At 33.5% G+C, this 24,520-nt stretch overlaps 1 protein-coding gene across 2 annotated transcripts in view; it reads left to right on the top strand.

Moving 5' to 3' along the window:
- LOC114330915 (ATP-binding cassette sub-family C member 4) overlaps positions 1–24,520 on the top strand; it is a 242,880-nt gene that overhangs the window by 44,618 nt on the left and 173,742 nt on the right. Inside the window, exon 1 of one of the 2 annotated variants that reach the window (XM_028280354.2) lies at positions 16,424–16,518. The exons of the other annotated variant lie outside the window; for it this stretch is intronic. The gene's annotated coding sequence lies outside the window, so the exon portion shown is untranslated. Of the gene's footprint in view, positions 1–16,423; positions 16,519–24,520 lie in introns of those variants that run through there. 2 annotated transcript variants of the gene reach the window in all.

The raw sequence follows: 24,520 nt of genomic DNA, 5'->3' as shown, positions 1-24,520 counted from the left end.
GCCGTATTAAAAGGAATGAATAAACGCAAGGATTGATTCTAGATATAGAATACTCCTCAAATACATATACGACAATGCAACTATGCAAATAAATGTATCAGAAGGTCTAACAATAAGCAAACTAAGAACGGAGAGAGAAGTTGGACATAGGACAAAAACAAATAAAACAAAAGTGATGACAAATCAATATATCACCATCGACTTAGATGGAAGTGATATCGAAAGTGTCGAAAAGTATACCTAGGTCACACGATCAAACTAGGCAAACAGAATCAAACGGCAGAAATAACTAAATCCGAATGACTTGGGCAGCAGTAGCAAGACTCAGTGATGTGTTGAAAAACAAAACGATACCAATAAATCTAAAGAAACGGGTATTCAGCAGTTGTATTCTACCAATTATGACGTATAGAATGGAGACAATGGAGACTTACAGAGGTATCAGCCAATAGATTGAGAACGACACAGATCTCTGAGGAAACATATTTATACAAAATGAGGACGTGCGAAGCAGGACGAAAGTGGAATATGTAATTGGAAGAATTGAAACGCCAATGAAACGGACCAGGGACGGACACGTGGCACGACAAAACATCAAAATGTGGACGAGAATCATTGTACATTGGAGACCAGACGAGCACAGTCGTAGTGGAGGAAGACCGCAAAAACGATGGCTAGACGACATCAAAGCAAAAATGGGGAGAAACTGGCACTAAATTGCACAAAACAGAGAAGAATGGAAAACTCATGTGGAGGCCTTTGTCCCGAAGTGGTCGCAAACAGGCTGAAGATAAAGATAATATACATATATACATACAAAATGTATTTCGACTAAACGATGACGGTCGCGAAATCAATTCTTTATCCCCATCCAAATATAGGTGTTATACCAATATTATATACGCGTTGCGTGCCTTCTACACCATATATATATACATACACATAATAGTATATGTATACGTACAAAATTTATTTCGCCGAAGCGATGAAGGTCGCAATGACAGTCGCGAATTCAATGCTTTTTTCCCATCTAAAAGTGCACAACGTCCTTAAAACAGTTTTCACTTCAATAATATTACTATTATTATACATACATTATAATAATATACGTACAAAATTTATTTCGTCGAAGCGATGACGGTCGCGATGACAGACGCGAAATCAATCCTTTCTCTCCATCCTAAAATAGATTTTACATTTATTTTAAATTTAAATACTTCTACACAATTTATATATACATACACATAATAAATATACGTACAAAATTTATTTCGCCGAAGAGATGACGGTCGCGATGACGGTCGCCAAAAAATTCTTTTCCCCCAACCAAAAATAGGTTTTACATTTATTTTAAATTTAAATACTTCTATATAATTTATATATACATACACATAATGTATATACGTACAAAATTTATTTAGCCGAAGAGATGACGGTCGCGATGACGGTCGCGAAATAAATCCTTTTTCCCCATCTTAAAATATGTTTTACATTTATTTTAAATTTAAATACCTCTACACAATGTATATAGACATACACATAATATATAGCATAAGCGATGACGGTCGCAATGACGGTTGCGATGACGGTCGCGAATTTAATGCTTTTTTCCCCTATCCAAAAAGTGCACAACGTCCCTAAAGAAGTTTTCACTTAAAAAAAATGCTGATTTACCTTTATAAATATATTTTGAAATAATAGAACAAATAATTGGACTTCGTAAGTCCTAGGTTTTCACCCAAAGTAATCGAAAGTAGAACTGGAAGTCGATATTTGAACCGAGATTTTACTAATTTTGAGTCATTTTTACTACACTTTGGGTCATCATTGTTTAAACAGAAATGACTTCAAAACCGGAACTAAAGATTCAAACTCAACTTTTCAATACGCTTCGATTGATGTGTTACATGTACTATTTTTGCGACTATAATGGCACTTCTTGTTAGAACTTTTTAATCGGAAATTATATAAAAACCAAAACTGTACATTTGTTCTCATCTTGCTAAGGCACGTGGAATGATATATCGCTTATACTATTTCGGTGACTTTAAAACAGGACTTCTGGTTGCAACTCTAAAACCGGAAGTCCGATGTCAAATTTCTCATATTTATTACCGTCCTTGGATCATAAGCTTTTATTCGACACCTCATTTGCCATTATATCTGTATTAATAATGAAGGAGCTGTATTTGCGGACGGACAGACAGTCATTTGTATATCAGACAATATATGTACAATAAAGTGCAGACAATATATCACTTGTACTATTTCGGTGACATTAAAACAGTACTCCTGGTCGCATTTCTAAAACCTGAAGTCCTAGGTCAAATTTCTCACCTTGAGTACCATCCTTGGATTATAAGCTTTCATTCGACACCTCATTTGTCATTCTACCTGGTATAGTGATGGGGGAGTTATATTCGCGGTCGGACGGACAGACAGCCTAGGTCAAATTTATCACCTTTAGTACCATCCTTGGATTGTAAGCTTTCATTTGACACCTCATTTTGTCATTCTACCTGGTAAAATTTACTGCAAATAACTAAAATCATAACAGTAAGTATTAGTGAAAAAATGTTATAGAACCAAAGTTTCTTAGAATTATGTAAATAGTCAGTTTATCCATTTCCGGACTCATTTTGAACTTATATTTTTTCTCTCCCGAGAAGGGGTGAAACTCATCCCTAGAGCAAAAGCACAAATCGGCACAATTTTTTTCTTTGACATGTTAGCTATGTGTAAATGTGTAGGCCCATATCAATCCAAGCGGTTTTTTTAAATTTGGAGCAAAAACCGTGAGTCAAGAGACTGTGGGTACCAATAACAATGAGAGCACACAGCACAATTTTATTTAAAAATTCGCACCTTTTGAATAATTTTAAAAATTAGCATTTAAACTTGTATCTTAATTCTGTACAGTTAAAAATCCGATGTACAATTTAAATATTTTCCGGCCTGGCCTGACCATGTTTGTATGAGTAGCATGACTTTATTTAAATTTTTATAGTTTAAAAATCCCCAACCCTCCAAATACTAGATACGAAAATTCTAGGCTGTCACAAAACTAAAATAAAAACTTACCTTTTTCAACAGGGGTAACAGACCGAAATAATACAAACAGGTGAGTAATATTGCTGTTACTAGATTATCGTTAATCGTATTACAGCTGACAATTATTCTTTCTGCAAGTAGCAACTAAGTCAGAAAACAGAAAACATATGAGTGAGTGGTTTAAGTGTTTAGTGCCAGATTTGCTTATTCCACGATTTTTTTCGGGATAATTTATGGTCAAACTCGTAACCAAATTGGAAAATTATGACCCAACAAAAAGGACTGAATTCCACTTGATTACGTTCTGAGTATTTTGCAGTCCATGCAAAAAGGGTATTTAAAATAGTTATTTTCCTAACAAATGCAGAAAGTCATACCTTTCCGCACGCGACTGCAGTTTGCCGAACGACGCGAAGCGGGAGTCTTTAAAAAATGACCAAATCTTAATCAATTAATTTGATTAATATGAAAATTTTTTGCTCAATTAGAAATCCAGTGAAATCAATTAATTTGTGGTCATCTGATTGAATACAACCAATAAAACCAACATTATACTGAAAACAGATCCCATGGGCTGTTTTCACTCAATCATGTAGCTATGGATACCTACATTTCGTTTCATTTCAATTTTGACATTTCAAATATTCAATATTTCAAAATGTCACGATTTGGTTGTAATACTGATGAGAATATTAATGAAATTATCGAATCAAATATACCAAAGAATACTGTTTACAGTAAAAAATTTGTATGGAAAGCGTTTATGGACTTTTGCAATGATAGAAAATATGAATTAGATGGAAATCGGACGGTGGAAGAAATGGAAATCATCATAATAAAATTATTAACAGCATGCGTAGTGGAAAAACGTCCTCATCAGTTATAGAAACTAACATGTCTGGATCTTCATTAAATTTTTCTAATTGTTCCTTTGTTAATTGCACATTTAAATAAATTGTTTCTGCTCTGTATTTTTTTTCATAACCAGCAAAAAAATTTCTATCCGAATAACCCTCGAACATTGATAAATGCTCAAAAATTTTTTAACAACTTTCTAAAGCTTGTTGCTTACAGGCAACAGACCTCCGCCTACGGCGTCGGTCTGTTTCCAAGCAACAAGCTTTTGAAATCTGTTATAAAATTTTTTCGAACAATTATCAATGTCCTTGGGTTATTACTACTGAAAATACATACACAAATTAATTCTTTGACAAGGTTGTCAAAACCAAAGTTTCAGCATAATTGGTTAGCATGACGACGATCTTGGTTTCCATGACGACGATTCAAAACCACTGTTATTGTCTACTGATTTGACTTTCGAATATTATGTCAAAATTATTTTATTTCATCGAATTCTCGCGTTAATTTCATTAAAACATGAACACAATAAGATATATTTGAAATAAATTAGTAAATAATATCTAAATATCTAATATCTAGTTTATTGCATGTATTATAATTAATTAAAGCCATATTAACATATCTAAATTAACACGCGTGCGGAAAAGTAAAACGCGTGCGGAAAAGTAACACGCGTGCGGAAAAGTAAAACTTTCTAAACTAAAATGCGTGCGCAAAAGTAGACATTTTTGCACGCTCGTAGAAAAAATATGTATTTATATGATAGTCCTGTCGCCAGGGGGGGTACAACGGCCTCGTTAATTCAGATGGACTTACTCAAGTTTTTTTTATGTATTTTGACCCGTAGAACACGAATTTTTTGGGTAACAGTTGATCCGGATGTCGATAAGATTGTTATATACCAAGAACTTGAGGAATCAAATAACAGCGATTTTTGGCAAAACAAAACAATATTTTGTATTTTGTGGGCCATTTTAAGTAAAAAATATTTCTACAAGTTTTTTCGTAGGATGCACAGTTTTCGAGATAAACGCGGTTGAACTTTAAAAAAATCGAAAAATTGCAATTTTTGAACCCGAATAACTTTTGATTAAAAAGTTTTAAAAAGTTTTAAAAGTTTAAAGTTTAAAGTTTAAGTCAAATTATATCGGTTTTGATTATTTGCATTGGTAAAAATTTATTTTTTTATTGTTTAACAAAGCTATAAACACGTAGGGTTTCCCGTGCTTTTACATGCGTTTTAACGCATGTAACGTAGAAATAGTCTTGATTGCACTAGTACCTATTCTACCTACTCGTTCGATTTTAAATGAGAAATCATAGAAACATCACTCACGCACTAGTTGTTTGTAGCTTTGTTTAACAATAACACAATAAATTTTTAGCAATGCAAATAATCAAAACCGACATAATTTGACTTGAACTTTGAAAGGCGCTAAGCAGAATTGCTATTTTATTTTTTAATCAAAAGTTATTCGGGTTTAAAAATTGCAGTTTTTCGATTTTTTGAAAGTTCAACCGCGTTTATCTCGAAAACTGTGCATCCTACGAAAAAACTTGTAGAAATATTTTTTGCTTAAAATGACCCAAAAAATACAAAATATTGTTTTGTTTTGCCAAAAATCGCTGTTATTTGATTCCTCAAGTTCTTGGTCTATAACAATCTTATCGACATCCGGATCAACTGTTACCCAAAAAATTCGTGTTCTACGGGTCAAAATACATAAAAAAAACTTGGGTAAGTCCATCTGAATTAACGAGGCCGTTGTACCCCCCCTGGCGACAGGACTATGATTTAGTAGACATAGTAATAAATTTTTGTAGGCGTAGGAGGCAAGTTTGGCTCCAATTTGAGTTCAAACTTTTTAAATGTGAAGTAAGCAATGTTTTGAATGCGGTATCACTGTTACTATACGCAGTGGCGTAGTGCCAAGTCAACATAACGATAAATAAGACATTATTTTTGATATAACATAATTGTGTGTCTGCATAAAACAAAAATTATTTCATGTGAATAATGTGCTGATTTTTTTATGTTTTGGGGTTTTCTGGGGGCCCCTCAGAATGTGGGGGCCCCGGGCAGCTGCCCAGCCTGCCCTCCCTTAAATCCGGCCCTGGTTAGAAGCACGTGTTATTTGTCGTTGAAATTCACAGGTCGGATGATCCTTGCTTATTCTGATTTTTTTATACCGCGATATAAAGGCGGAAATACATATCCGCGCCGCGAACTCCGCGCCGTGTGAGCGCCGCGCGTTCGTGGCGCGGTTAATGTTCGTTAAAATTTTTCATTTTGACAAACCTTCCGCGATCCAGAGGAAACTTACGAACATTTAGTAATTGTAGATAATTAGTATTAAATGTGGGTGCCTACAATGGATCCGTTTTTCTCCGATCAGATCAGATCCGATATCGACCGACGTCGGGAGTAGCTTCTCCTATTCTCATCGAGAAGTGTTTGGTTTCATTCCGATTGGTTGCAAGTTGAGTTGCAAGTTGGTTGCAAGTTGGTTGCAAGTTGGTTGCAAATTGGTTGCAAGTTGGTTGCAAATTGGTTGCAAGTTGGTTGCAAATTGGTTGCAAGATGGTTGCAAATTGGTTGCAAGTTGGTTGCAAATTGGTTGCAAAATGGTTGCAAGTTGGTTACAAGTTGGGGGTTGCAAGCTAACATGTTTAAATATATTCAATGTCATCATCTCATTTTCACTTTACACGGTAAACATCAATAAGTTTGATATTTCCTTCCTAACACTCCATTACTAACAAATATTCAACTCAGGCGCCCCAAAACCAACAAACCACTCGCAAACCCGTCCAAATACGTATTGCGAACCATCAAAGCATTTGTTGAAAAGCCGACAAATGTTAGATCGTGGTGCGCCGTGTGCAAGCCGTTTGTGTGCCACTTGAAAACACGTACTAATCTAACAAATATGCTGCGCGCGAGCGGCTCGCACACCGCGCAGAGCACATATGTATCTCCGCCTTAATATGTACTTCTCTGTCAATTCGACAAATTGATTTTGGATGGTTAGGTGTTCGCTGGGAATTAAATTTGTCATAAATTTGGTCTTACTGAGGTTCATTTTTAGACCTATTGTTGAACATACGTTGTCTTTGGTATGTTTAACTGCTGACCAAAAAGTTGACTTTCGTTTTCATGTTATACCTAATATTAAGTGTTAAATCTTCAACTTCAAGATTTTTTATCTTTCATAATAATTATGTAGCTTGTTTCCGGTATGCGTAATTATAAAACATTGCATTTATCAACATTTTAAAAATAAACCGCATTGTTTATTGTTAATATAAATGTGAAATTAAATATGTTTAAGTACATATTCATCGAGCAGATGGAACTCGTTTCTGGTATGCATTATTATAAAGCACGGAGTATTTTATCGCTTTTGTATAATTTAACGCTACTTACTAATATAGATAAATTGCGCTTTGGATATAATTTTTATTATTAATTTGTGACTATCACCACGACATTGGTATTGTCATGGCCATTGATAATAGTATTAGGCCAGGAACCGAAGCTTTTCACCTCGCAATTTTTACAGAATGGATGATTTGCCTGAAAATTTAAAAAAAAGTAATGGATAGTCCAAGAATCAAAATCTATATGATGGCGAAAGGCGATTTTACCAGGGGGTGGTTGCCACCCCATCTCGGGGGTGGAAATTTTTTATTGTATTTTGACGGCAAAAGTTGATAAAAACATCCATTTTAAGAAAAAAATGTTCTATACATTTTGTTGATAAAATTAATAGTCTTCGATTTATTCGCTATCGAAAGTGTTAGTTTTGTATAGAAAAAATCAACGTTTTTCGATATACTCATTTACGATTCACTCAATTTTTGCCATAGAAAAATTTTTTTCAAACCAGGTTCTTAGGAATTAAATAACCTACAATTTTATATAGACACATTTTTTCGTATTTCTGATGTTAATCTTTCTATTCTAATCTAAAAATTCGATATCCGCTTTTAATTCCAGTTTTTTAAAAACTAAACATTCTAAGCCCGTCAAACTTCTAGAATCTATTAATAATACATAAATAAATAATAATGAATAAGGCCAATGACCAAAAACACCGCTAACTTACATTATTATGCTTCCAATTGGATTTCTCCTTTTTTTCAAAAAATATATTAATTTTTTAACCGTAACTCTTTATTTTTTATCCTAGAAAGTTGCTTAAAAAATCATTTTGTAGGTTTTTACAAGAACTATAGGACTCTTAACATTAAATCTTTTTAAAATCCTCAGTCGCAAAAAGAGGTGACTTTGAAAGGGTTGGTAACGCCATTTTTTCCAAACTACAATAATTCGTTATTCGCTTTTAACTCCAGTTTTTTAAAAACTAATTATCCTAAGCCGGCCAAACTTCTAGAACCTATTAATAATACATAAATAAAAAAGACCAAATAAGGTCAGTGACTAATTTTAATTAGGGTGGTGATTGAAGGGTTGCTTGCGATCACTTTTTCGCTGAAAAAAATAGGGACTGACATTCTTTTCATTATAAGTCACTTAATTTTTGAGCCAAAGACTTTTTTTTATTTCTGGAGATAGATATTTTTAAGGACTTTAAATTGGTTTGAATAAAATGTCCTTGAAAAATGCATAGTTTTCCCGTCTTTTGACTTTGAAACTACCATATTTAGCATTTGACGAAGAAGAGCCAACATATAATAAAGTATAGTTCGGTTACTATTGGTCTTAAAGAAAAATTTTAAAAAACGGTTTTGTTTTTTTTTTCTCCAAAAGGTACATTTTGTTAAGTAAAGTTATTTAAATAAAACGAAAACTTTTGGAGTTATTAGCAGAAAACTTTTTAAAAACATTGATTTTTTCGATAAAAAACTAACACTTTCGAAAGCGAGTAAATCGAAAATTATCAATTTTATCAAAAAGATGTATAGAACGTTTTTTGCTTAGAATGAACGTTTTAACCAACTTTTGCGATTAAAATATAATAACAAATTTCCACCTCCGAGATGGGGTGGTAACCACCCCCATGGTAAAAGCGCCTTTCGGCATGATATAGATTTTGATCCTTGGACTATCCACTACTTATTCTCAAATTTTCAAGCAAATCGATGTATTCTGTAAAAATTGCGAGGTTTTGTACTATTTTAAGCTTCATTACTTGGACTATATTAGCTCGGGGAAATAACATTTCTCTCGAGACTTTGACAAATCCAGATACTTTATAGGTCTATATAAAGAATAGGGTGCATCGAAAAAATAAAAGTTGGAAATGTTACATCTAATAGCGTGAAAAAGTTGCTGGTGTTATTTTTCAGCATATTAGTATTTTTAATTTTGTTTTCTAAGCAAATTTTCTGCCCCCCATCGACCTTGAATTTTATTAAATATCTGATTTATATGGAAATTTCAATTTATATTATTTGGAATAAAATACATATGTGCTAACTCGATCTAAGATCAATTAAAGAAAACTTAAAATGTTGTCAATTACAAATAATTTAAACGATATTTAAAGTTTTATTTATTTTTTCAGTCTCCCCAACCCCTTTGAAATGTCCCGCTTCGTGAGGCCGTGCGTGTAATTTTCACTTATGTTTGGTGCGATGCCTTATTTTGTTATTATTGTTGTTTGTAAATTAAAGATTTTTAAAATAGATAAACCAAGACCATGGGGAATAAAATCAAGATGTGCTGTGGACCGCCCCATTTTTGGGCAACCACCAAATATACCTGAAAATGTTTTACCGAAATACAAACAAGCGAAGAAGTTTTGTGGTTGCAAGAGGATAAACAACTCAGTAAGAAAGAGCCAGAATTTTCTGGTATTGCCGAACAGGTTGCAATTAAATTGGAGGAAATATGGAAAAAGGCTTTAATTCCAATAATTTAACATACAAGAATTATTCAGCTTTTAAAAGCCTATCATGACAAATATATGAAACTTATGAAACCATTTAAGAACAGGCAAAACAGTGAATTTTACAAAAATAAAATTCAATGCTTTAAGAACAAAAGTAAAACTACACGTTTCGATCTTTCAGCATGCAAATATGACACGCTGAATAATTGTCTTTGTAGCAAATCTCAAAAAGTTCCTCTGGATGAGCGAGAATTTCTATTAAATCAAAGAGGTCCCAGAAAAATGGTGATAAGCTCGATTGATAGAGAAAACAAAAACAAATATAATCAGAGAGAACAACGGTAAAAGAAGAAAGTTACCGACGCAAAGACAAAACCGACGGCTCAAGTAAAAAACAGTATTACCAAGTATTATGGTCAATCGATCGTGGAAGAACACATAACACGTGCATGAGCCAGGGTGCAAATATTTCGGATATGGGTATCCGTTGTCTGGTATATCAGAAAGTATCAAATCCAGCTATTGCATGTGACGAAACAGTCGTAAATACTGGCGTTAAGGGTGATGTAATACGGCTGTTAGAAGAACATCTTAAAAAACCGCTTCAGTGGTTTGTATGTCTGCGACATTCAAATGATGTACCCCTTAGACATCAAAAGAAGTTTGCCAGTGACCAAATAAAAAAAACGTGAGGGTCTTTAAACTTTCTCCTATAAAAATTTTGATTGAAACGTCTACTTTGAGTTAATTACCTAATAAGAATATCACCTTACAGAACCGCCTATATTCTCTAGATTTTCGAGTGACAATCTGCGAGATTTTGTTAAGAATCCTAACTTAGACCCTATTAACATTGAGATTGAGAAATATCACTGCCACAAACAATGTGTAGAACGATGTGTCAAGCTTGTGACACTAGCTTCTCTAGTAGTTTGTGGAGCGTATTCGAGGGATGGATTTATAAAAACTCGAATTGATTCCAGAAAAACTATGCCTCACTTTAATGGTAAATCGGAAGACATCTTCAAATAGAATGCTTTTACCATATTTTTTTGTAATATTTATATACCTAATTTTGTACTTTGCTTTATATTTATTTTAGTATTAAAAAAATTGGGTGACGTCAGGGAGACGGATAAGTTAGGCTATTTTGTTATAAAAAGAATGTTTTAGTATACTTTTCTTAAGTAAAATTTTTAATTGCCTTGTGAAACCAGAAAATATTTTCCGATTTAAACCGAATTTATTTATTCAAGTTCTATAAGGTATTACATTTCTCTTACAAAAGTAATTCGCATATTTATGTGTTTTTTCTAATTTTTAGTTGCCGTGGGGAGCAGAAAATATTTTTTATTTCAACGCAATTTTACTAAAATACTAAATAGTGTGTTAGGCAACTTTTGTGAGCTATTACATTTTCGTTTCGAAATAAAAATTTTTTCGTCTGTTAACATTTTTTCAAAATTTTTAATTGCCTTGGGGGCATAAGATATTTTCCAATTTCGAAAAAATTTTACCAAAATACTTAACAGTTGATTGGGCAACTTTTGTGAAGTATTACTTTTCCATCGCAAAAAAATTTTTTTTTTTGGCTTTTTCGATGCATCCTATAAAGAAACCCTATAAGCTTTTTGCAGATATTTTGGCGTCTTTTATTAGTTATTAACGATTTCGTGTAAAAAATGCAATTTTTTCAATTTTTTCTTACCATTAAATACAAAATTTTATATTTTAAAACATCTGTATCTCTAGAGTGGGGAGGGCGAGTCAAGTCCCACAGCACTAAGGCCACAGTTGACTCATTGTGTCATTTCCAGAAAGGTGGACAAATCGCCAGGGGACATCTCCTTTATGTCGGCAGGTGTAGGCCAAGGCTCTTCTTCTTCTTAAAGTTCCCTCTCCTATCGGAGGTTGGATATCATAATGGCTATGGTCACTTTGTTGGCTGCTGCTCTGAATAATTGTAATGAACTACAGTTAAACCATTCTCTAAGGTTCCTCAGCCAGGAGATGCGTCTTCTTCCTATGCCTCTTCTTCCTTGGATCCTTCCTTGCACAATAATTCTCAGCAACTCATATTTTTCTCCTCTGGTAATGTGACCAAGGTAAAGGCCAAGGCTCGCCGAACCCATACTCTCGTATTGACGATAATTCTGGACATTCACATAGGACATGCTCGACAGTTTCGTCATCTTGTTCACACTTCCTACACAGAGGTATCTCTACTAGCTCCAGTGTGTGGAGGTGTTTGCTTAGTTGACAATGGCCAGTTAAAAAACCAACTGTCAAGCGTAGGTTTTTACTGGTCATTCTCAAGTACTTTTCTGATGCTAACTTGCCAAGGTTCCTTAGCGTTACCTTAGCAAGTTTACACTGTGGCCCTTCTTTCCATCTTTTTACGGTTTGCGTGTGGCAGTGACATTTGGCAATTTCCGCCATTGTTGCAGTTGACCAGCCAAAAAGATCACCACGCCCTAAGATTCTTAGGCCTGCTGCCTTCCTAGCTAGCTGGTCAGCAATTCCGCTTTTAATTCCGTTGTGTCTTTTAATCCACCTCTGTTGTTACCATCCGAAGCTTGAGCTGGTGACTCATGACACTCCATTACGAGCTCTGATATGACATGTGGTCTATACAGGGTTAGTAGCGCTTGTCTGCTCTCTGTGCAGATTATTATGGTTTTACCAGCTATACCTTTCCGGGTTACTTGTCCTTTGAAATAACACTTTTTTGGAATTTATAGGGATAAAAGGAAGATTTCGAGCTTACAGTTTAATCAAATCTTGCCCAAGTATACTTTCGCTAACTTAGCATCATCAGGGGCATTTCGTCAAAATAGGAAGATATCCCAGCAAAATGTAGATAACATTTGTATGGCAAGAACGTAATTCAAAGAATTTTGCAACTAATAAATAACATTAAACACACACTGGACGAAGGAAAAACAGATCAAAAATTAAATAAAATTTGCCGGATACTACATCTTGGCAAGAGAAATCAGAACACTTTTTTTAGCAAAAACTTTCTTTGTTCATATATTTTAACTTAGAAAATAAAAGTGTATTATTTTTAAACATATGCAATTGTTTAAACAATTTTTTGTGGAATTAAAATATGAACATACAACAAAATATAGAGTAAGAAAATAATATATTAAAAAGAGATTGGAAGAAATTTTGGTGGAAATCAACTTATGTGGATCGAACACCGCTGTCGTGCGCGTAGCACCAAAAATTAATGTTTATTTAAAAAAATTCCTGACGCCGTGCTAGTTAACTGATTTTAATTTTTCAAATTGCAAACGAAAGGTACAGTATTCTTCTATTCGTAAAAAACATTTTAACTTGCTATCTGCTTTATTTTCAGTCCTGCAACATTTTGAAAAAATGAAATTTTTTTGCGAAAGCCGGATTACAAAATTTATTTTGCAAAATTTATTGAATCGATCTTAACTAAAGGACCAGGCAACACTCCTTATGGAAAAGTGGTCCCGGTCAAATTTGATGAAAGTTTGGTCAATGATACTTCTTGATGTGTAGATTAAAAAAGTCCAGGGCACCTGGGTCTGAATAACTACTATTCTCGAGTTATAGACTTCTGAAGTTATTGGATTCGAGTGCTCGGTTTACGTTAACTGCACTAATTTACGGTCAAGTGAACCAAAGTATTTATTATTAGAAGAAGAGAAACTCATGTTCTTCATACATACTTGCGTGTTGTATATGAATTCGTGGTCAAAAATAGTTGGATCCTATTTTAGTCTTCAGAAAACCTCCGAAAATCTTCAGAAAACTAAAGAAGTGCGCTATAAAAGGTGCTGCTAGATCGATATAAGCATTATCATGTTTTCATGAATGCTGCTCAGTTATGGAATACCAGCAAAACTACAGTTCCGCCTTATCTTTAGAAAACTACTGAACAGTGGCGGATCTAGGGGGGATGGGGGTAATTCCACTCGTAACATGTTCCAGAATAATTAAAGAAAAAATTGTTGAAACATAAAAAAATACATTAGTTGACATGAAACTTGTCCCGCATATCAGATATAAGACAGGTAGAGAACATGGACTTGATTTCAATACAAAAAAAAAAACAAAGTAAATGGTAGTTTGTAAATGTTAAATATTAATTACAATTGTCTATGGAAAAATCGGGTTTAAATCATCTTCGACTATTCGTATGTTAACATTTTGCTGATTTCGGTTAGATGCATCATACGTCGTGTTAACTAACGACATATCAATATACTTAACATTGGGTTGATGTCTTGCAAAGCCTAAAAACCATAACACGCTGGTGATATGAGCACAAGTACCTACGGTTCTTGCACCAGATTGACTGGTACAGTAGTACCCGTTAATCGGTTCTTCTATAGGCTCATCTTCATCATTATTCGTATAGGAAATGAATACTTGGTGTTTTGTAGCTTGCCGAAACCTAGAAAATATTCGAACTCTTATGAATCCCGGTTCATCCATATTCTCATCAATTTGAAACTCTTCGTCATTTTCTCTTATTATTTTATCTTGTATGTAAGATGGTGCCAGTTTAATTTGATATATCCCAATCGTAAGGTCTTTTAGGTAGTCTAAGTCGAAAACAGGAAAGTTAGCAAAATCATGATTATGAAGCCTTCTCCATAAAATCATGTAGTTTTTTTGCATGGTGCATGTTTATAGGATTAACAAAGAATTTAAAGACAGAGCGTAAATGACCATTTGTTTCTTCTACAATCCATCGATTTTTCGTAATAATGCGTTAGTTATTAGCATCTTCAGTTGAAAGTTGCTTTTGTCCACGTGGCAAAAGGGCTGGCATCTTATGTTCGATACCTAGTAATTGTATAAATGGTATACAAATCATATTTCATTTTTGTTTGCTTAAAAAAATACAGAGAGAAAAGTTTATTATGATTATACCTAAGTATGAATATTATAGTTGTTATAAAAATAACCCTACAACATTATTCTCCATAATATTTTGTATTAAAAAGCTCATCATTGGCTGTAGAACCCCTGGTGGACCTCGGTCTGTTCGAGAATCAGCTTCAATTCCTTTCTATCCTCCGCCTTGGCTTTCCAATTTCGTACTCTTAACACCTGTAACTCATCTTCTCTGGTTCTTAAATCGTACTCTGGGCCATGGGCGCCCATACCCATGGGCAGGGGGCCCTGGCCCCCCTGGCTTTTCGGGTGCTTTGAACTATATATGGTTATTCAAAGTATACAAAATATAATGTGCAACATCTTCACGTTTGCCACCCCCCTAAACATTTTTATATGGGCGCCCGTGCTCTGGGCTTACGTCTTTTCGTCACACTACCCGCTCTTTGGTTATAAATGTGTTTTGATGGCTCCATCTCGTTCATTTTCGTTAAATAAAGTCATTTCATTAATTCTGGAACATGTTACCGGTGGAATTACCCATATCCCCCTAGATCCGCCACTGTTCAGTAGCTTTCTAAAGATAAAGCCGAACTGCAGTTTTGCTGGTATTGCATAACTGAGAAGCATTCATGAAAACATGATAATGCTTATATCGATCTAGCATCACATTTTATACCGCACTTCTTTAGTTTTTTGAAGACTAAAATACGATCCAACTATTTTTGACCACAAATTCATATACAACACTCAAGTATGTATGAAGAATATGAGTTTCTCTTCTTCTAATAATAAATATTTTCGTTCACTTGACCGTAAATTAGTGCACTTAACGTAAACCGAGCACCCGAATCCAATAACTTCAGAAGGCTGTAACTCGAGAATAGTAGTTATTCAGACCCAGGTGCCATGGACTTTTTTAATCTACACATCAAGAAGTATCATTGACCAAACTTTCATCAAATTTGACCGGGACCACTTTACCATAAGGAGTGTTGCCTGGTCCTTTACAGTATTGATTTACCATATCATAAAGTTTTTCTGGGTGAAATATGAAGGTCCTAAGTGTAACAGAAATTGTTGAAAAACGTAAAATGCGAATTTATTTTTCTTTCGCAATTATTGCTATTCTGCAACAAGGGTAACAATTTAAAAAAAAATTACCAATAATATTGTAGGAAATCATATACTGTAGGAAATTTATGTACGTAACTTTTATTTTAGTGCAACTTTTCTCGGAAGTGATTATGTACTTTTAAAGTTATAATCAAAAAACGAGGAAAAAATCGAGTTTTTCCTTTATTTTTTGACATTTTGATTATTAAAACAATGTTCCGGAATTTTTGAGTGGGAGGATAACTCAATTATTATTATATGGGGTAATTCCAAGCTATTTCTGCAAAAAAATTAGAGTCACCTCTCAACGTCCATCTCCAAACAGATCCGCGCTGGACTATACAGTGATGCGCACGCTAATTGGAATTAAACAAAATTTCAGATGCGTGGATTTGTCAGAACCGAACAAGGTGTTTGTTTTTTGTTTATTTCCCTGTACTATATTATCTCCTGCTTTAGTACGTGCCGGAACAATTAGATGTTCGTAGAAAAAAATATAAATGTCAATATACATAAATTATTACATTAAACAACGACATAACAATATGCGATATGTCTCATTTAAAACCAAGCTTTAAATCATTTGGTTTCTATGCACATTAAAATACATTGTTGCTGAATAAATTACAAACGTATTGCACAATTGTGATAACTAAATATTAGGATTAATTACCGGGCATAAAATAAATAATTTGATAGTGACATTGACATTCGTGTATAAGTTTTTTGTGACTTTGGTGGTAGTAAGCAGGTAAGCAGGTCGTAACACAGGAAGGTCTCGTTGCTCAGTATCCGGAACATCATTCGATGGGTCTTCTTCTCTTCTTTACGTGCCATCTCCGCTACGAAGTTTGGCAATCGTTACGGCTATTCTGATCTTATATGCTGCTGCTCTGAATAGTTCGCTTGATGTGCCTCCGTACGATTCCCTCAAATTACGCAACCATGAGATTCTTCTCCTTCCTACACTTCTCTTACCCTGGATAATCCCTATACTTATCCCTTGTATAATTAATTGAACTGTGTTGTATCTCTCATTATGCATAGCATGTCTTAGGTATTGCAGCTTTTGTGTCTTGATGGTTTCCAATATTTCCATTCTTTTGTTGACTCTTCTCATGACTTCGTTGTTTGTTACATGCTCATTCCATGATATGTTCAGGATTCTTCTATTCACCCACACAGTGGCGGCTCGTCAGGGTCGGCAGGGTCGGCAGTGCCGACCCACACATTTATGGACACATTATAGATTTTGTAAATATTTAATTTAATCGGAGTTGATGATATTCGTTTCTGTGAAATAAAAAATATATCTGTGAGATAATACAGACTAAATTTTATTCATTGTTTTTAAAAGACTTCGATCCCGATACGTTAGTTAAGTGATCCCTGTGCGCTGTGCGTAAGAGACTTTTCAAATTAATGATCCGATAGCCATGCACCCGCACCCGATTGCGATTGTGTGAATTCTTATTATAAAGCCCGGCACGGCATTCCGTCCCCAGATCGAGGATTTGCTATATAATAAGAAGCTATGGAATATTAGCCGATAGGCAACCAATTATACATTCTCCGTACTTATTTGAATGGCAAGTACGGCAGCGGGTACCTCTGCCGAGGCTGAGCGGTGATCTGCAAACGGCAGAAAGGCACGTACGTAGCCACTTATTGCCTTGCTAGCGCGCCCGGGATAATTATGAAATAGGTACCTAAGTAGTTTTACGTCGTTTAATTATTAATATTATTATTGATATTGTAATTCTTTTAAGTTGTTAGGAATTACCATTTAGGGGACAGGATGTATCGAAGCATTCGTTAAATCAAGTTGATTATAGAGAACTAATAAAATTGTTTAACAAATACGATCTGGAATTTTCTAATTTATTTTCTGACTCGAAGAATATACCGGCGTAATTAAAACAGCACAGAATGAAAGAATCAATTAGTAGTTAAATTTTGATCCCTTTCGGTAGAAGTAGACGAAACTACTGATAGAGGTAACATGTCATTCACAAGTATCAATAATTGTTCTTCGATACGCGTTACGTCTAAATTTATGAGAGGTTGTTAGGTTTTCAGACGTGAGTAGAAGCCATAAGACAGAATATATTTTTGGTGTTTTAATTTAAAGGATAGATTAAATTTTTTGATGTCAAAAATAAATTGGTAAGGCAAATGTATGACGGGGCTGTCTTGATGTCCAGTGAATTGTATGGTCTCCGGACAAAAGTTAAAACAATTGCACCAGGCAAAACTATTATTTACTCACTGTTGTAAGTCATTGACCTCTGTGACCATTCAAAATTTAAAAGTTACGCCAAAGAATTTTCAAAATATCTATTAGACAAGTTCATTAAAAATTATCCATTTTTTTTTAATTAAATAAAATAAGAAAATGAATTAACAGTTTTATATTCTGATCCAAATATTTTCGGAAGGTGGGATAAGTTACAGACTATGTATAATTTTATATACTGCAATTCATTCGGTACAATAAACTGTTCCCGAAATTAATAAATTATTGTGCTCAAATGTGGGCAAATTCTGTCTCAAATGAACGGGATTTCTCTTGTCTCAAAAGAGTCAAAACGTATTGTCGAAACACCATGAAACAGGAGAGAATGTCAAACTTGTCTCAAATGTCGATAGAAAAAAACTTTTAAAATCCCTCCAAAACAATAATAAATCTTACAATTACATACATTATAACCCATTTTGCTACTTCGAAACAACATAGACTAGAGTTAATTTATAAACAGGTATAGTTTCTAAATTTATAGGAAAAAACAAAAAAAAAAACAAAAAAAATAAAAAAAAAAAACCAAAGATCTCCTATGAAATTGAAGCCTTTGGAGACAAAACCTTGCCGACCCTGTCCCTAAAGCCAAGAGCCACCACTGCACCCACAGTTCAAATGCTTCTAACTTTTTAGTAGTCGACGCGTTAAGTGTCCATGCTTATATCCCGTAAAGCAGAATCGAGAAAATATAACACCTTGCCAGCCTAACTCTCAAGTCTAATTTCAGTTCTATTTCTCTTGCACAAAGTACCTTTCTCATTTTATTGAAGTTTGTTCGTGCTTTCTCTATTCGAACTTTGATTTTTTTGAAGTAATCCTTTGTATGATTAATTATTGTGCAAAGATAGTTGTAGCTTTCAACTTGTTCTAAAGTTTTACCGTTAATTGTCAGGCTCTCATCACTATTTTGGGTTTTTGATATCCTTATAAATTTATAAATTGTATTTCGGGTTTCTTGATGTTTATTGATAATTCAATAAACTTTATTCAAAAATAATTCATACTCAACTATCTTGTTCATTAGCCTTTGGAGGTCTTGGATGTTGTCCGCCATTATGATAGTATCGTCAGTAAATCCAATGTTGGCGTTCCATTGACCTTTATTCCTGCTGTTTCTCCCTAAAGAACTCTTTTCATAATTTCTTCAGAGTATGCATTCAATAGTAGTGGTGACAATACACACCCCTGTCGCACTTCTGTTTTAATTTCAAACTCTTCTGATGTGTGTTCGTTAATGCGTATGTGCGCCTGCCGTTTATAATATCGATGGTGAAAGTTCTTAATCTTATATGTAAATTTTTGGATATTTTGTTCTGTTACCCAGTTACCCTTAAATTAAAGAGAAATATGTATTTTTACTGTTTACAAGCTCCTATGTCGTTATTTCATATTTGGCCATCTAGAAGCCAATAAACGAAGAGCTAATAGAAGCTTGTAAACAGTAAAAATACATATTCTCTTTAATTTACGGTAACAAAACAAAATATCCAAAAATTGACATAGGAGGTTGCAAACTTTCACCATCGATATAGATTTGTTATAATTCGTAGGTCGTTGTATTGTATATAATTGTTTTGCTTTGAGGACGTCCATTAGCTCTTTGTGGCGGACTTTACCGAAAGCCTTATTGTAATCTATGAAACAGACGTCCTTTTCCTGAGCATTTTTCAGTGCGTCACAAATGATAGAAAAAAGGTAAGTCCGTGATAATACACATTTATAATATTTATTCTAACATGACATTTTAGTTAAATTTGACAGTATTGTCACATTTTTTTGCAATTTGGCATAAAAACAAATCAATTGCGTTTATTCCATTTATAAAATGGTATTTTCTTTGGTTTGTATAGTCTTATAAATTGTACAGATTATATTCGTAGATATAGGTATCATATACTTCATAAATAATTTTTTTCGATTATATCGCCATCTATCGACAACTAGAATAAATGTTATAAATGTCTCTAATCACAGACGTGCCTTTTTTCTGTCACATACAATTTAACGCGTTAGAAAGAAATCGAAAAACTGTGACACACTGAAAGATGCTCATAAGAAAAAGAATACATATCCTGGTTCACATCCAAGCATCTCTGGATATTAGTACGGTGAATGCAAAGAGAGCTTCACGGGTACCTACGCCTCTACGAAATGTATTGGGTGGGTATGAATGTGAATATCAAAAAAATAACATTTTGACCAAAAAAATTCAATAAATCGTCATCGTGGATGTGAAGAGAGCTAACCCACATTTTCTCAAAAATGAGTAAACTGCAGCATCGCAATCAGAAAGAAAGGTTCCATGTTATAGTGAAGAGAGCTAAGTGAATATGTTGTTTCATTCAAAATGGAACATTTCCAAAACATAGAACCTTTCTTTCTGATTGCGATGCTGCAGTTGACTCATTTTTGAGAAAATGTGGGTTAGCTCTCTTCACATCCACGACGACGAAATATTGAAAACTACTTATTTATTTTCCATATCCGGAACATCAACAATGTTAAATTTTGTATTTTCAATGGTTGGCCACATAGATATGCCCCTGTCATTTACTAAAATTAGGTCTTTTCCTGTACAGGTCTCTCTCATCTCTGTCTCTGTGCAAGTGTGCATGATAATACCTAGATGGTGACTATTCTAACGGCGCCACAGTCGCGCAGGTATCGTCCTTCTGGTATACCCATTTTCCAGGTTAGCTTTGATCGCGCAGTACGTACTGGGTATACCCAGAGGGAGAACGCCTGCGCATTACAAAATTGGGCGTTCGCGGAGTCCAAATCTTTCCCTCTGAACACCCTCCGGATTTTTAATTCGGTGTTCGCGCAGTACAGATAAAAGATCCTGAACGTGTCCGGAATACCCTCTCGACGTTCGAGGATTTTGTTTCGGATTTTAAGTTCGCACAGGCGCACAAAATATTTGGGAAGAATTTCTTGACATTCTGTTCTTACTCCTTCCAATTCTTAACCTAAAATATTGTTTTGTTAAACAGCTTGTAGTGTAGATAGTAGATGTAGATTCTGGTTTTTAAAGTTTTGGAAGTGTTGTATCATTTAAATATTCTTCAAACAAATTTTAATATTTTTTATATTAAAGCTTTTTTAGTTGTTTTTGTCAATGTTTTCCATTTCGTATGTTTATAAATAAGTAGGTACCTTTTCTAGTATTATTTTCATTCGATATTCGATAATTATCTATTACGGTAGTATGTATTACAATAAATTGTACTCTGTTTTTACTTAATTTCTTCTATCTAAATGAGCTTATAGTCTAAGAGCTAGAGGCGAGAAATCATCGTCATAAGTAATATGGAGTTTGGCATGTGAAATGTGTCTATTGTATGTTGATAATTATGACCCCTTTCAGGCTGACACCTCAGTGGATAGAGGGAGTAGCAATAAGGGATGAAAGGGGAAAGTTAACGCAGTCATTAAAGGTATTCACCTCCTATTTTGTTAAAACTCCATCGATTTACATGAAAATTGGTGAGTAGTTAGAGCATACCTCAAGAAGTAAGACTGATATGGTGCCAACGTGCGCTTTTACCCTGGGGGTGGATGCCACCCCTTCTCACAGGTGAAAACTATTTTATTAAAAATAACCCCACTAATCGATAGAGGGACAAATTTTAAGCAAAATTTATTACCTCTAATTATTAAAATAAATCAATACTTTTTGAGTTATTAAAGATCAAATATTTGAATTTTTCGTGAAATAAATGCATGATGTAAAGCGGTTTTTCGTAAATAATTCAAAAACTGTAAGTTTTATCAAAATAGTTATGATTACCAAAATTGAAGATAATAAAAAATAAAAGAGATTTCTTATTCGAAAAACCTTTGAGAATTAATAAAAAGTGAGTTATAGGTGATGGAATATATATTTTTTTTTGGCTAGTACCCAAATCTATGTATTCAAGCTCAAATAACGGGAAAACGGTGCATTTTATAAAATATATTTACTGAACACTTGTCAAAGTACTTAGAAATATGTATCAAATGAGCTCCCGGAAAAGTTGATACCATTAAACATTATGCTACAAACATTTTTCAAAGCTTAGGCTCCAAAAATTTGGAGCTTAATTATAATATTATTTATATAAGTTTTTAAAATTGTTTCGACATTTATATAAAATAGACATTTATATAAAATATAGCAAAAATGTATTTGAATATTATGTTAAATGTGCCCATTATTGGACACCCTCAGTTTCTGTACATATTCAGTTTATACAGGGGCGGTTCTAGACCAAAAAAGTGGGGGGCAAGGGAACACAACCGGTGAATAAACAAGATAACGTTCCTTTTTAACGAAAATTATAGAACAAAAATACTGTAAAAACTGAAGGGGGGGGGGGCAGCTGCCCTCCTGCCCCTGGCTAGAACCGCCACTAAGTTTATATCGATAGAAAAAATTCAATTAAATATCGAAATAATATAAAAATAATATTTTAGTAACATACATTTAATTAATAATAATATGTTCTTTTTATCACTCGTAACTTCACGCATGTGCTCTTAAATTGACGCTATTGTATAGGTACTTGCTACTGTCATTTCGTAGTCGGCGTTTGTATTGAATATATCCATCTCAATCTGAGCTATATCAACATCTTTTACGAGCACGATACATTACAAGTATTTGGTTGAACGCCTATAAAAAAAATCCAACAGTTCTGGTTATTGAACAAAATGGTTGGGAACTTGCTGAAGATAACACATATAAATTCAAATGGTTTGAAGGGCCTCAAATGCCAGAGATTGTTAGAGATATTATTTTTGAGAATGAAACAGACGATGAGATGGATGATGAGCAAGCTGATGATGACATTCATAATAGCGAAAGTGATGAAAATAATTATGATAGCGATTTTAGTAAATGTGACAGCGAAAGTGAAAAATAAATAGTATTTTCAACGAAAATTTTGATTTCGTTTATAAATTCGCTAAGTCCGTTCGTTCGTTCCTGCGTTACCACCCCTGCAATATCTGGAGCTTATGTACCGATGTCAATGAAGTTTTGTCTCCTGAATCCAAATCTGAAAACGGCATTTCGATATCTCAAACCATCTTCGAGATAACCGACCTCAAAGACAAGTTGCATCTCGGGACAGCAATTTATGATTTTTTAGCAATTTTAGATAGCGAGATAATTCTACAATGGAGACACTGTACGTAAAAATGTTAATGAAAATTTCATATTATTTCAAAAATATATTACTTCATATAAACTGTAAAACAATTGAAATATCAAATAAATAGATATTACTTATTAATTTTAATGTAACTAATGTTAAATGGCAGGTTACAAATTTTTGGTGCTGTCTACCCAATGATTTATGTATTATGTATATTATATTGTATAATATACAGTGTGTCTAATTAAGTTGAACACATATATTACGGGACACTTTTTTATTTTTAATTTTACGAAATAAAGTTATAATTCATAAAAAGTTAGCAGATAGCAGATAGCAAATTTTATCTATATTATAGGAGGTATTTTAAAAAATATGAATTTCGCTCAAGATTAAAGTACCTTTTTTTTCACACTGGTGTAAATTATTGTTACTACGAAAAATTGTTTGGAATTAAAACTGTGTTCTAATATATGCAATAGTTGTTATTATTATAATTAAATAATTAATAATTATTATAATAATGTAACTATTATCTACATTCTTCTAATAAAAAGAAAATATTTAATTTTTTTCTCAAATTAGAGATACCTACCAATCATCATTTTCATTTATAACTCTTTTATTATTAATTTTACGAACAAAAATTATTCTTCATAAAAAGATCTGCACGGTCTAAAATCCAAGATGCAATCATAAAAATAAGATTATATAAAATTGTATCGATTTTGGTCGATGTGTAAAAAATATAAATTTCGCTCAAGAAATTCGCTCAGTAAAGTGCCTTTATGGCTCACAATATTTAAATAGTAGGATATAATTGCACATTAAACATAATTTTTAATACTAAACAACGTTTCATAATAGCAATTTTCCATATTATGAATTTAAATACTATTTTAAAATAATAATTACTAATTTAAAAACAAAGTTTTCGTTATAATAATGCTCGCATTTTTAACTTGCTATATTTAAATTGTAATAAAACGAACTTGATAATAAATTATAATCCTAACTTCATTCCTGAAATTCCTATAAAAATTATTCTGTTAACAAATTTCAAAATAAATATATAAATATCGTATGTTTTAATTTTCACTTTTCCTAAAAACTCGAAAGGGTTCTCTTATTTTCATCATCACTTGCTTAGCTTTGATGTTATAAACTTCATCTGGAGCTCACTTGATAGGTATTCTTGAGTACTTTGACAAGTGTTCAGTAAATATATTTTATAAAATGCACCGTTTTCCCGTTATTTGAGCTTGAATACTTAGATTTGGGTACTAGCCGAAAAAAATATATATTCCATCACCTAT

This window comes from Diabrotica virgifera, chromosome 9, assembly GCF_917563875.1.
Source record: "Diabrotica virgifera virgifera chromosome 9, PGI_DIABVI_V3a".
Taxonomy (NCBI): domain Eukaryota; kingdom Metazoa; phylum Arthropoda; class Insecta; order Coleoptera; family Chrysomelidae; genus Diabrotica; species Diabrotica virgifera.
The sequence above is the reverse complement of the archived record's forward strand: the minus strand, read 5'-3'. Positions and strand labels throughout refer to the sequence as shown.